This window comes from Apteryx mantelli, chromosome 14 (genome assembly GCF_036417845.1).
Source record: "Apteryx mantelli isolate bAptMan1 chromosome 14, bAptMan1.hap1, whole genome shotgun sequence".
In the NCBI taxonomy this organism is placed as follows: domain Eukaryota; kingdom Metazoa; phylum Chordata; class Aves; order Apterygiformes; family Apterygidae; genus Apteryx; species Apteryx mantelli.
In genome coordinates this window covers 17164102-17177855 of record NC_089991.1, presented here as the reverse complement: position 1 = coordinate 17177855, position 13754 = coordinate 17164102, and positions in this window count along the sequence as shown.

Genomic DNA, 13754 nt, shown 5'->3' with positions numbered 1-13754 from the left:
TGTGAGTAGAAAAAAAAAGCTCTTATGCAAAATTTCTTTATATCTTAAGAGCTGTAAATGTCAGAAGCCAAGCTTAGGTTCTTATAACTGGGCTTTGATGACACTTATGACCTATGCTCCAGGAAAGCTTTCACATGTTATTATGAAACGGCTGAGAAGGATTTGCTATAGTTCATAGAGACAAATATCACTGTCACAGAATCACAGAAGGGTTGAGGTTGGAAGGCACCTCCGGAGATCGTCTAGTCCAACCTCCCTCCTCAAGCAGGGGCAGCTAGAGTAGGCTGCCCAGGACTGTGTCCAGTCAGGTTTTGAATGTCTCCAAGGATGGAGCCTCCACAACCTCTCTGGGCAACCTGCTCCAGTGTGCAGACACCCTCACAGGAAAAAAGTTTCTCCTTAGATTCAGACAGACTTTTCTGCATTTCAGTTTGTGCCCGTTGCCTCTCGCCCTGTCACAGGGCACCACTGAGAAGAGTCTGGCTCCATCTTCTTTACACCCTCCCAGCAAATATTTACATAAACATTGATAAAAACCCTCCTGAGCCTTCTCTTCCCCAGACTGAACAGTCCCAGCTCTCTCAGCCCCTTCTCATACAACAGATGCTCCAGTCCCTTCATCATCTTTGTGGCCCTTTGCTGGACTCATTCCAGTAGCTCCATGTCTCTCTTGTCCTGGGCAGCCCAGCACTGGACCCAGCACTCCAGATGTGGCCTCACCAGGGCTGAGTAGAGGGGGAGGATCACCTCCCTCGACCTGCTCTCAGTGCTCCTCCGCATGGAGCCCAGGATGCCATTGGCCTTGTCTGCCGCAAGAGCACATTGCTGGTACATCACACGCAAGGGCACATCTCTATCTTGAGCTAATAACAAAACTAAAAGCAAATCAAGGATACTGAATATCTCCTTCCAGTCCTGCCGAAAGACTGTAGCACTTCCATTGCTTGATTAACCAGTTAAATGTAATTCTAGAAATAATAGTTCCGGAAGGAAAAAAAAAATAAAATAAAAGATCACATAAGTAAAACTGATCTTTTTGGCAGTTTAATAACATATCTGATCATTGTGCCATTGTCCATGAATGGAGAACAAGAGTATCTCCTCCCGAGTATCTCCCTCTGGGGGAGTTTTGGGAGCCTGACCCAATCAAATGATTCTGTTAAAAGCTCCTGGAGACACTGTAAGACTGGATAAAGGTTTACTGCCATTACTGCCAACCAGGAATTGCTAATCTAAAAGATAATTATTTTTAAATGATTGAGACCATCTTACTTATGAAAGCAAGGAATTTAAAGAAAAACTGGTTTTTTTGGAGCATGACTAGAACCTCACTGGAAGTCAGTGACTGTGAAAGACATTCAATCTGTTTTTGACTAAGTAATTAGACAAAATATTATTTTGGAGTGTGGAGATGACCAGCTTTTGTAAATCAAATGGAAGGGTTTATTAGAGATAGAAAGCTCAATATCAGGTCTCCAAAGGAGACACACATATAGCTGGATGGAAATGATTTGGTGGCCTTAGTTCTTTACTGTTTAATGCAAGTAGGCAGGAAACAAGATCCACAATTTTCTGTGGCCTTCATGCTGTGGTTATTTTCTGCTGAATAGCACAGAAATAAAAGCTTTCATATGTATTTTTGGAAGTAGAATTTTTACAGTGGTAAAATAACTGTAATCAAGAACAAGCTGAATATGGAGTGTAGGAGGAGAAGAAAGGTTTTCAGGGCTATAGGGTCTTGCAGAAAGCAAGAAAGTCTGAAGTAAATAGAGTATTTCAAATGGAGCTTTACAAGAAATTCTTAGATTTAAAAATTTCTCTTTTAAGGTCCATGTGTGAATGTTTCTTTTAAGACATTTGCATGGATATTTTTGAGGGCATTCTCAGCTGTCACTGGGTTTATACAACATTCTATGACTATCTCATTAGAAAGCTGTAAGTCAGGATAATTCTTCATTGCACCTGCATCTACACAGAGGAATAATTCCTTGTCACTTAATGCCAAGATGGAAAAATTTTGGTTGTCCAGATCAAGAATATGTCATGTACTTGAGAAAGTGATTAAAACTGTAAAAAAATAACCAGCAAACAGCCAGTCAGATAGCTAGGATATATCTGAATGCTAAAAATTCACATCTGTTTCATAGTCTCATCCAAATACGATGATCAGATTCAGGATTTTGGCTCAGTCTCATAATAAAAATGAATTAAAAAATAAAAATGATGACAGAAATTGGGAGTGTATGGACTTACTATTCCTTGGTTTTGTACTATTCCTTTGTTCCAGCAAATTGTAAACAATACTTCAAAATTCTTTTTCAGTTCTGTCAATACTATTTCTACTTCTGCTGTGAATAAGTACATACATAAATACTTTCTCTACTGTATACTTACAGCACTGGGGATGCACTATCTATGTTAGGGACACTTGATGTAACTACACTCAAGGATTTCATGCTTTGTGTACACATAGTCCTGTAACGATAGAAACAAATTCCTGCTTCTACATTGCTTATTTAGACAACGGCAACTTTTTTCACATATTGAAATATAAAATGCTTCTGCCTTATTATAAGAATTAATTGGGTAAGAATAGCAGTGCACATTCAGAAGGGGAACAAGGTACTTGGATATTTCCCCATAGGCCTCATTTTCATCCATCCACGCAACTCTGGAAGACACACAACTGGATGTACGTGCACACACACATATGCTCTGAAGCTTAATGGGGAGCTAGATATAAAATACACATGCGCTACATTATCTTGTGAGTTTTCATTACAGTGTCGACTGTGCTTTTTTCTAGCATTTTAGATTCCTGTTCTTAACTTTCAGAATAAGAAATTTTCTTTGTGGGATGTTCATCTGGACATCAATGGGATTTTCTCAGTTTTGCTTTAAGGTATGTTATTATTCAATTCAACAATATAATCTACATGGAAATAATTCTTTATCTGTTGATTATAGCCACAAGAAAAGTGAACAAGTGAAAAAGGAAACAATTTTAGAAGAACAAGAACAAACTGTTGTATGCTGAAATACTAACACAGATACATTCATCCATTGCAGATATAAGAATAACGTCATATACAAACTGCAACACTGCTTACTAAATAGATGTGAACTGCATAGATTGGTGAGTAATCCAGAAGAACTGCTTCTTGGTTTTCTTTTAAAAACTTCCCTTAAACCTTTTCCATAATTTCTACAAACAAAGCAATGATTTGCTGCTGCTTAGGCTGTTTATTATGTTGAGACAACACTCATCCATGGTATCTATCTCATTGTCTCCTTGTATGCTTTACATTGGTTTCTTGTATTTGGCTTTACAGGGAACCTGTAAGGTCTCTGGGGCGAGGACTATCTTTTGTTCTTTGTCTGTAAGCCCTGAATAATGCAGGGTTCTCATTTGTGACTTGGCTCCCTGCGTGCTGTGGTGTAATACAAATAATGAATGAAAACATTTAATTTTTAATTTAAAATAAAACTTGTCAGAACTGATTACTATTTTTAGACTTACCAAGCAGGAACAGCTGGGATCTCATTTCAGGAGATCCCAAGCATCTACCCTGTCAGAGGATGCAAGTGCAGCCAGAGCGCTCAAATTGGGCACCCAGTATCTCAGGCCCTAAAATTAATTGAGGCTTTTGAAGGTGCTGGCTCAGATACTATCACATTCCATTGCTTATCCTTTCGAGGGACCTGTTTTTTCTCTACGGGTCATTCAAGACAAAGGGGCTACACTTCTTCTCTTGCATTTCATTAACCCCTTTCTTTGCAAGAGGACAGGTTAAGTCTCTACTTGAAGATACCCAAAGAATCAAACAACCTATACCTCGATATATAAGTGCATTTCTCTCTCTCTCTCTCTCTCTCTCCCTTCTTTGCTCCCCTGCCGCTCGCTGCCCACTTGCTGGGCATCTTCCAGGAGGGTCCCCGAGCAGCGAGAGCGGGGACGGGGCTGCGGTGGCGGCCGGGGCTCCCGACGGGCAGCACAGGATGCTGATGGCCATGGCAGCTGCCTCCCTCCCCCTGGAGGCGACACGTTTCCCCTGCACTAACTCCACACCGCTGATCCAAAAGCTGACAGCTGTGAGTTTGTCCTGAAACCAGGCTGCAGTAACCGCTGCCATTTCACAATATAACTCTACTTTCTCATGTGGATTTAGTGCCAAATACACAGCAGTTTGTGAGCCATGCAGCACAGAAAAAAGCTGAGAGAAACAAACACATTTCATTGCAGTCTCCCTTACGAGCACTTTCCCTTCTTCATTCTGAGGCTGCGAGCTAAGGAAGAGTGCAAAATGAACCCGAGGCATTTGAAAAGATATGCCAATGAAATCTCCTTCTGCATGAATGACAAACAGATAGAATTACAGAGTCTAATGGAGATTTAACTGGATTAGCTCTTAACACTGTATTGTATTTTATTAACATTCACGAGTGTGCGTATAGCAATAATTTTCATTAGAAATGGGCTGAGAAGAGTTCAGAATAAAAAACTGGAGGATGCCTCTGGAAAGATGCATGCATATGTGATAACCAAAAGTGACTCCGAAGTTAGTGCAGGATTTTGCAACTTAGGATTCTTATTCCTGCTATGTTAAGCTGGGTGCTTTACTTCCACTTGTCAGGCCAATGAAATGAGAGGGATGAAAAACAAATTAAAATAACTCAAAAACACAACCTAAGTCAGGAAATGAATACACAGTAAACTAAACTCAACACACGACAACACATGACAATAGTTGTCCTTTCACAGCACTCCTCTGTATTTTTGTTTTTATTCAATTCCATTCTCACAGTCTTAAGTGCAACCAAATGTTTAAGAGAAGAACTAGTCAATAACTAGTGACTGTATTTCGCTAAGTCTTTAGAAAACTGGACAGTCTATGCAATTTTCTGCAGGTAAATAGCTTTTTCAGGAGGTAAACAGCTACTGGAGATCACTCTTCTGACTCTCTGGAAAATTTAAGAAATTTTTGTATGCCTTACAGAAGTCATTAACACCTAGACGACTCAAACAAGTAAGTTGTACTTTATTTTCAATAATATAATTTAAAATTAAATGCTAGCAAAAGCTAAAAATTCAGTCCTAAAGTAATCTCTAGAAACAAACAGGCCTAATTTTCAGCAATAATAACAACTCTCAGGAATGCCAAAGCCTTTGGAAGTCAGGCTCCTTTCCGCTCGGGTGCCTGTGTACGATCCCAAAAGTCAGTGGCAACTGCAGGCGCCATGTGTGACACGTCCAGCCGGTGGTCTCAGCAGCCAGCTCCTTTTGAAAGTTAAAATTATTTTCTCTCTCTGAAGCGCCTCATAATAGCTTATTTATGAAAAATACCAGTCTGAATCAATTCCTTGAAGCCAAAATTCAGGGTTGAAGAAAATAAGCGTGCGTTTATCACAACAATACAGCGTTGGAAGAAGCAATATTACTGTAGCAAACCTGGAACAAACCGTGAGCGCTGGGAGAGGTGGAAAACAGACTACGCCACCGATGCCACATAGATTTCACGCTCTACGGCAGGGCTGCTTCTCTTCCTTCTGCCTTTTTTCTTCTTTTTACAGAAACAAGACTAATTTAAATTAGAACTGTGAACAGTCTCCTGCATTTGATACTCACATGCCACATTTTGATTCTTTTAATATTGCACTTAACATTAGGGAAAGGCTTTTTTTAGGCCGCTGCAAGCGCCCGCAGCCACAGTCCTGCTGCCGGCGGCGGAGCGAAATGGCAGGCGGCGGCAGGGCTGCCTCCCCGCCGCGCCGGCGGCCCCAGCCAGCCTCCGCGGGAGCGGGAGCGGGAGCGGGAGCGCGGCAGCTGCCCGGCCAGCGGCCCCCGGAGAGGCTGCGGCCGTTCCCGCGCTGCCGGGGCGCGCCAGGGCCTGCTGCGGAAACCTCCGCCTCAGCGGCCAGCGCTCCGCTCCTCGCTTCGCCAGGACCCCCTTCTCTTCCCCGGAACGTCTTCGTCTCTTTGGCCTCCATTTATGAAGCCCTATGGATTTTATTCCTTCACAACCTATCTTTTAAAATTCATTTATTAAGTAACTATTTTTACTTAGAGTCATTTAGAAGGAAAAACGCTATTTTCACCTCCTATTAAATAACCAATATATCAATTCTAAGCTCATTTTTGAGTGTAGGATCACAGTTCGAGAATAAAAATGAATAAAAATGCAACATGATATAATTTATCATTCATAACTGCAGTATTTTCTTAAAATTGCCAATTCCTTACTATATGAAATCATATACTCCAACGATGTGAATATGGGTAAAGTGAATATGGGTAAAGTGAACCTAATGCTTTTTCTCCTTTTCTCCCTTCAGAAAGTCAGAGAGAGGGAGCGCAATCACTGTAAATATCTAGTCCTTCCCAAACTTCCTTCATTTCCACAAAGTACTGTTTTGCTTGTATGTTTAGAAAGTAACCAACGGAGAGGCGTGCGGTAAAGTTGAATTAGGAAATGCTGAATTAGGAAATGGATGCTTTCTAAATGCTGAATAAGAAATTAATTCTATCATTTCAGATCAAAACAGCAAACACCATAAAGAGATGCTTTTCAAATTGAAATGAAAAGTTGTGACTGAAGCTGGTAAAATTATTTATTAAAAATATTGTTTGTTGAGAATGTAGTCCTTCGTCTCTACGCAATGACTTATAAGCAGACTACCTTCTACGAATCAGGCCACAATTAGTGGACCAGGGGTGCGAACACATCTCAGCGTCAGCGTGGCTGATGAGTTATTCATTTCTCTCTGCATTATTCATGATGTGCAATTGGTCAGCTAAAATCACGGTATCACTTTTGTTCCTGGTGCAGATGAAACACTTTTAAACTGAAGAATAGAAAATATGCCTGCTCATGTGTGAATATCTGCTTGTAAGCGGTTAGGAATGTTTTTATATAAAGAACAGTCATTCCACCCAAAAAACTAGTTTAAAAATAGCCAATAAGGTAAAAAATAGAAAAACCCTTTGGAGCTGAAATAACAATTGTAATCTTTTTCAGCATTTGACCAACCTTTTTTGGGATTCTGTAGGTAATTATAATAAAGAGTGCTAAAAAGAAGGGTAATACCATATGTGTCATTTAGATTTTTTTTTGTTAGCTGGATAATATTGCTGCTAAGCCTTAAGAGAAAAATTTGTATAACTAGCCTTCCCTTTTACAGTCATTTTGTTCTTTTATATTAATTTAGCTTCCTGAGTTTGATTTTTGAGAACTATGAGTCACAAGTCCCCTTTCACTTAAATATTAGCACATAAGGATTAACAGCGGTTCCACTAGAGTCAGACATGATATTGAAGATACTGATCTAGCAAGGCACTTAAACACGTGCTTAATCGCTTTGCTGAGAAGGTTACTATTGGCTGCAGTAGGACGCTTTTTGCTGCACGTGGGAACCTAATAACCCTGCGGCGGGGGTTAGAGGAGCTGGAAAGGAACGGGGAGCACCGATGTGCAGCGGGGGCCGCGGGGCAGCTCTGGGTGGCAGCTACCAAGGCTCGCCCCAGGAAAGCTCTCAGCACCGCTGTAGTGAGCCTGCCGGGGTCTCACCATTGGCACATGGGAGATGTTCCGTCAGCAGGTTAAATTTAAGGAAAACAGACATCTGTATGGACTTCCATGTTCACAGAACCAAGCTGTGTATTCCTAAACAAATGTATATTCCTCCTGCATAGCCCTAAAACCTAGAAACATAGAAAGTGAGAAATCTGTTGGTAGAAAGTAGAAACCAGTAGATCAGAAAATAATAAATCAGGTGTGATATACGCGATTGAGTCTGTGTGACTTTGTATTTCACCTGCAAACATCAAAAACCTCATCAAACTCTTGCACCTTTCCCTCATGTTTACAGAGTGTGCCCCGTAAACACAGCCAGGTATCCAAAGCTCTGTTCCAGAACAAATAGACCAGATAGACTAATACAGGAATTAAACATATTTCTGCTCCGTAGGAAAATGCTAGGGGGAAAATCATACAGAAAAATGTCATATTGAGAATAAAATGTCAGAATTAGAATCAAAATGTATAGCTGTGAGAATCTCCTAGCAGTACCTTTTACACCCAAGGGTATGATAAAAAAATCCTGACAAAATAAATGTATGCAACTGAGACACCATTCTTAACAGATTCTTCCTCATATATATGCAAACATGGATGTAGACCTCAATGTTCTGCTGTAGCGATTAATCCCTCTTTAGTAAGGACATATGGGTACATGCACTTTCCTTCTACGTTTTAGTGGTACTAATTTGTACCATCACAAAACATACCTTATACATTGCTTTACCAGGGAAAAATGTCAGTTTAGTACTGAAAAAAAAAAGCTATTTAAGCAGATATATTTCTTCAGCAGTTATTTTAAAATGGATATTTCTTTCTCTGTATTGTTAAAAAGAGCCTTGGTCAATCAAATATAGCTTCCTTGTTGCTGAGTCTTGATTGCTTCCATGACAACAATGCTATTTCATAGCAAGAATATCCTCATATATAATTAAGAAACAGGATGCTATATGCTTGTTTATACTGAATTTAAAAGGCAACTTGAAGAACTCATTAGGTTTCTTGAGTTGTGGTTTCTGAGCATTACTATAAAATCATAAATATTAAGAATTAAAGTAACTTAATGTTCTGTTCTGTAACGGAGCTGCTTGCAAAACTGCAGTTAAAGCTCTAGATTTTTCCATTAAAAGCTGCATTACAATGACTGACAGATTACATGGGAATTGCACGTCACGGAACTCCATCAATCAACAAACAGAGTAAGAGGATGGCCCAAACAAAAGAAAAAAATCCTAGTCCATGCATACAAATACGAGTTCTTCCAAAAACATCTCTCTACGACGATATGCACCTATTACTTCTGCAAGCATTGCAGAGCATCTCCGTACGCGCAGCCACAACAGCCGCTGCACGCGGGCTGCCCTGCACGCCAGCCCCGGCAGCAAGGCGCGGGCTGCTCGCGAGCCTTCGTGGAAGTCCCGGGTCAGTCCCGACTTCCTCGCTTTTGAGCAGCTCATGCATACTCGTACCTCAGTAGTGATGTGACAATAACGGGGACTGTGACACAGAAGGATCCAGAGTTCAAAAGTAAACTCGTTTAATGAATGCACGGCGCAGGCCTTATTCATTATGCTGAATCCAGCCCTGGAGCTGGGCAACACAGTCACTAATTCTCTATTAGAAATGTGATTCTACATTCCTCATTTAGAAAATAACATTAAAAAAATCAAGATGCTTGGCTAAAAAAGCTTTCATACCATTCTGAACTTTCCTAGTATGTTTTTAAAAGCAAGAGATAATCCTTTTTTTCAGCTATTGTGTTTCATTCTGTTAAGGGTTGCTGGCTGTAAAACATTGTACCTCCCTTTAAACTTTTCCATATAACTTGATTAGACAGCAGTAATCTCTAATGCTTTCATGTGCAAATTTCGGAGTGACCCGGAACAAACGAGTTTCCTTCATCGCCATAGCAACCAGGACTGTGGAAGAATGCCACTCACCAGGCAATGCAAGTCAAATTTCATCCCTTTGATGTTAATTAACAAATTGCTTTCAGAAAAGTCAATGCATTTTTCTTCTTTAAATGTTTGTGATAAATTTTTAATATGTTTGAAAATGAAAGGGAAACACAGAAGCATCAGCTAGAGAGAGCCAGGGATAGGTGAAGTGTGGACAGCTACCGGGGACGATTACCCAGGCGCCAGCGCCGCGGCCGACCCTGGAGGGGTTTGCACTGACTGCCCGCTCAGAAAGCACCTTGGGTGAATTTGGGGACATGGAGTTAGAGACCGATGCCTTCAGCTGTTCAAAAGCTGTTTTAATGCATGCTCTGATGGGGGCCGTGCTATTAGAAGGCAGTTCATCCAATTTGAGATTCAAGCACAAAAAAAGAAAAAAAAACAAAAGAAGCAAGAGTAACACAAGAAAGAGTAAGTAAGGATGAGGTTAGAAGCATTTCCTAAACCATTCTAATGTATTTATTATGCAATCCATTCCTCATATATATTTTTTGCTTGCACCATTCTTAGGCTACTTGTTACTCTTCTACCTCCCTAGTCCCATACTGTCCTAATGCCTTTCAGTAGTTATCAGTTCTTAGTTACAAATTCCTTTAGGGACTATTGAATTGTTCCCAGTTTCGCTGGTAACAGAAGACTTGATTGAATTGTTCCTAATTTTCTTGATAAGAAAAGACTTGAAAGTAGTCAGACAGCCAAAACCCACCAAGAAAATCCATGGGAGTTCCTGAAATGAAGGAGAAGAACGGTCAGTCACTGAGAGTTAAGGAACTCCTAAAGTAAGACTCTCGGCCAGAGATGTGTTTTCCACTCTGTCACAAACTTTTTACGTAATCCAGGACTAGTCATCTGAGCTATAACTTCACCACAGAAGTGATCCAAATAACTTCATGAGAATCAAAGTCCAGTGAAACAACCCTACTGTAAACTAAAGCCCTCCAAGACTGACCAAACACATCAGCTTTCTTGAATAAGGACTTTGTCTGTGGAGAAGCTTTGAGGTCGAGGCAGCGCTTACAACGGGAGCTAACTCCAGGGCAGAGAGCTGAGACTCTCTCTGTGCCTCTGTCCTCACTCATCCAGGGGAGATGGCAGCACCTCAGGGTCTCACCGGACGTTTGGGCGCCGAGTGGGCAGCCAGAGAGCTCAGGTGGGCTCCGTCCTTGGGGGGTTTCCAGACCAGACTGCGTAAAGCCCAGCGCAACCGGAGCTGACCCAGCTTTGAGCAGGAGGGGGAACTAGGGACCTCCTCAGGTCCCTTCCAACCTGAAATAGCCGATGATCCTATTATCCCATGTTGTGAAGACAGACACAAAAAAACGGAGAGTTGCCAGGTATTATGGTAAAAGGCAAACGTACAAGAAGCAAGTTGAAGCACGCCACCTTTTCGATGGCACTCACTAACCAATATTACCCTTACTTGCAGTGGAACTGAAAACATTGCTCCAGCAATGAGGCAGTTATACCAGGAAAACCTTCCTGGAGCTGCAACCCACTGATCTCCCTGCTCCAGTGCAATTCTGCACCTCCCCATCACTTAGAAATTGTGCCATAAATTCCACAATATTGCTCTAAAGTGTGTTACAGCAAAAAGATTTTTCCTACCCATCAATTAAAAAATTTACAGAGTAATTTCCACTTGTCCTATATTTTTGTATGATTCTACTTAACAAGCTTGCTGTACAGCACAGCAGGGAAAGTCCATTAGAAGAATAAGATGCAGGAATCCCACCAGATTATAATGAAAGGCTTCACAGAAGGTAAAAAGTCATCCCCTTACTGCTCTTTGCTTTCACTATTAAAAATAACAAACTAAAAATAAACCTGCAGTCTAAGCCATGGCTGTAATCCACACAAAGTAAATCCGGCACGCTATCTTGTGACTTACCTGTTTCTTACCCTAATTCACCTTCCTGTGTGCTATTCCTACCTACACAAAATATAATTTAACAAGCCAAATCTGTTCCAGTGAATTAGCAGATACTGGCCCATAATCTCCTCCAAGCTGGGCAGACAGCAAGACTGAAGGACAGTAAGAGAAATATCCCATCTTGCTACAAGATAATGGACTGAAAAAAATGGATATTTGAAGATGCACAAGAACCCTTTGCACACAATTTAGTGGAAGGAGAAGTGTGAAAAGTGAAAAGCTTAACACGAATTCTAGAATAATTTTCTATATCAGAATTTTCAAGATATTAGACATGACCTTAAACAGATTCAGTGTAACTGTATCTTAAAAAACATTTAAATTCTAATTTAATATCTCCTCTTTATATACGGTGATATGAGAAGTACTTCTTTCAATAAGACTTAACATTATGCCCTAAAGTTAAGGAATAAGGACAGTTTCAGGGAATCTACATGAGTTGACATAATTTGCTCAAATGCGAATATTTTCCCTTTTTTTAATTTTTATTTTTAGGTACAAACCTGTATCAGCACAATTCTACTTTGACAAGGTCTCCCGGTTAAGCAGCTGTAACCGTTTTCTACTAGGCAAGTTTTCAGCATGGTTTTGCACACTGACTTACATACAGGGATCTGCTTTCTCAAAGAAGGGGCAGTTCAGAAAAATCTGGCTTCACATGTGAAAGTTCTTTTCCTTTTTAGCTATCTGAGAAGGCATCACTCCGATCTTCTAATTAAAGAGTGTGTGTGTGGGGGGGGAATCATGTTTTCCTGGAAAAATATGAAAATATGCATATGCAATACAGTAAATAAAATTAAAATAAACCTGAGATTTTGAATTCTATTTACTGGAAGTGGCTGACTTAACTGTGCAACTGCTCAGCCTTGCACATGAGTCATGCTAATGTATGAATTCATTCAGTACTGTACGATTATTTTGCCAAGCAATATATTAGAAAACTCTTACCAGAACTTCTCAGAGCAGCCAGTCATATAAACTCTTATCTCAGAATAACAAGAGGAATCAGACTGTAGTCTAATACAGAGGATCCTTTCCTGTTACCTAAATATAAACATCTATATATAATCTTTGTATTACTACTTTCTAAACTGACATATTAAATCAAAATTAATATAATAATTTACTGGGACAACAACTGGAGTTTGAGAAAAAGCCAGAACACGAGATGACTCCCTGTAAGTTGATCCGTATGTTTCCTATGCATTTCCAGGATACTTTTGTGCTAGGTGTTACAAGAAAAAAAATATATCACAGTTTCGGCAGGAGTGAGAGTACCTAAATACTCTTATGAGTATCAAGATGCAGTACTTTCTAAAGCATCTACCAGCAATGGAGGTGGAGTCTGACTTGCACATTTAAGCAGACATATAAGCAGACATGAGGTAAAACACTGGAATATGTGCATGAACAGCACTGTTGGAATACTATCTTATTTTCTGCTTCTACAATTTGCTATCTACAAGACGAATTAACCCTAAAGTATTAAGAAAACATCTGGTACATTAAAGGATCAGGTCATCTGAGGCTGGGAAAGTGACCATTTAAATGAAACAAAACGTGTCTCTATTTGGCTGCATACTTAAACACACATGTAGCAGCAGAAATGCACTCTGATCAGAGAGTTCACAGAGATCATGAATGGTAAAGGAGCAACTTTTCAGAATAATGAGTAGGCTCCACATTTACTTTGATTTCCTTTCTTTGTTTGGATGCATGGAACAAAAAAATTCAGAAAAGCATGCTGGAATATTACTGTTTATTTCTACTGATGGTATTTATTATTGGTGGTTTATTATGACTACTAGTATAAAAAAATGATTAAGATAAGTAACGGTAGTTTAGTAGTAGAGGTTGACTGTAATGAAACGAACTCAGCCAAATTCATGTTGGCAGACAGAGTAAATTAGTAGACTTAAAGATTACTGAGGATATATTTCAAGCCTAACGAAGGAGGAATTTTCACAGCTATTTTGCACAAGGATCTGGTTTCTGTCATCTTCAGGAAAAAAAAAGAAAAAAGAAAGCTGAAAAATTATTAAATTTTGCTAATTTTGCTCAGTCCTCACACAGCAGAAACACTACAATCAGTGAAAAGCAGAGCAAGACATCTTGGTGGCATTAAAATTGAGCAAATGGGACTATAAGGCAAAGAATTCAGCTTACATATATATACACACATTCTATTAATTAGTTATTTCAAAAACAGCTCCTCAAGCCACTATTTGGGAGCTGTTTTGCAGAACGGTACTGTACAGCAGCTCGTACAGCAGAAGAGGTAGCAGTCACAGC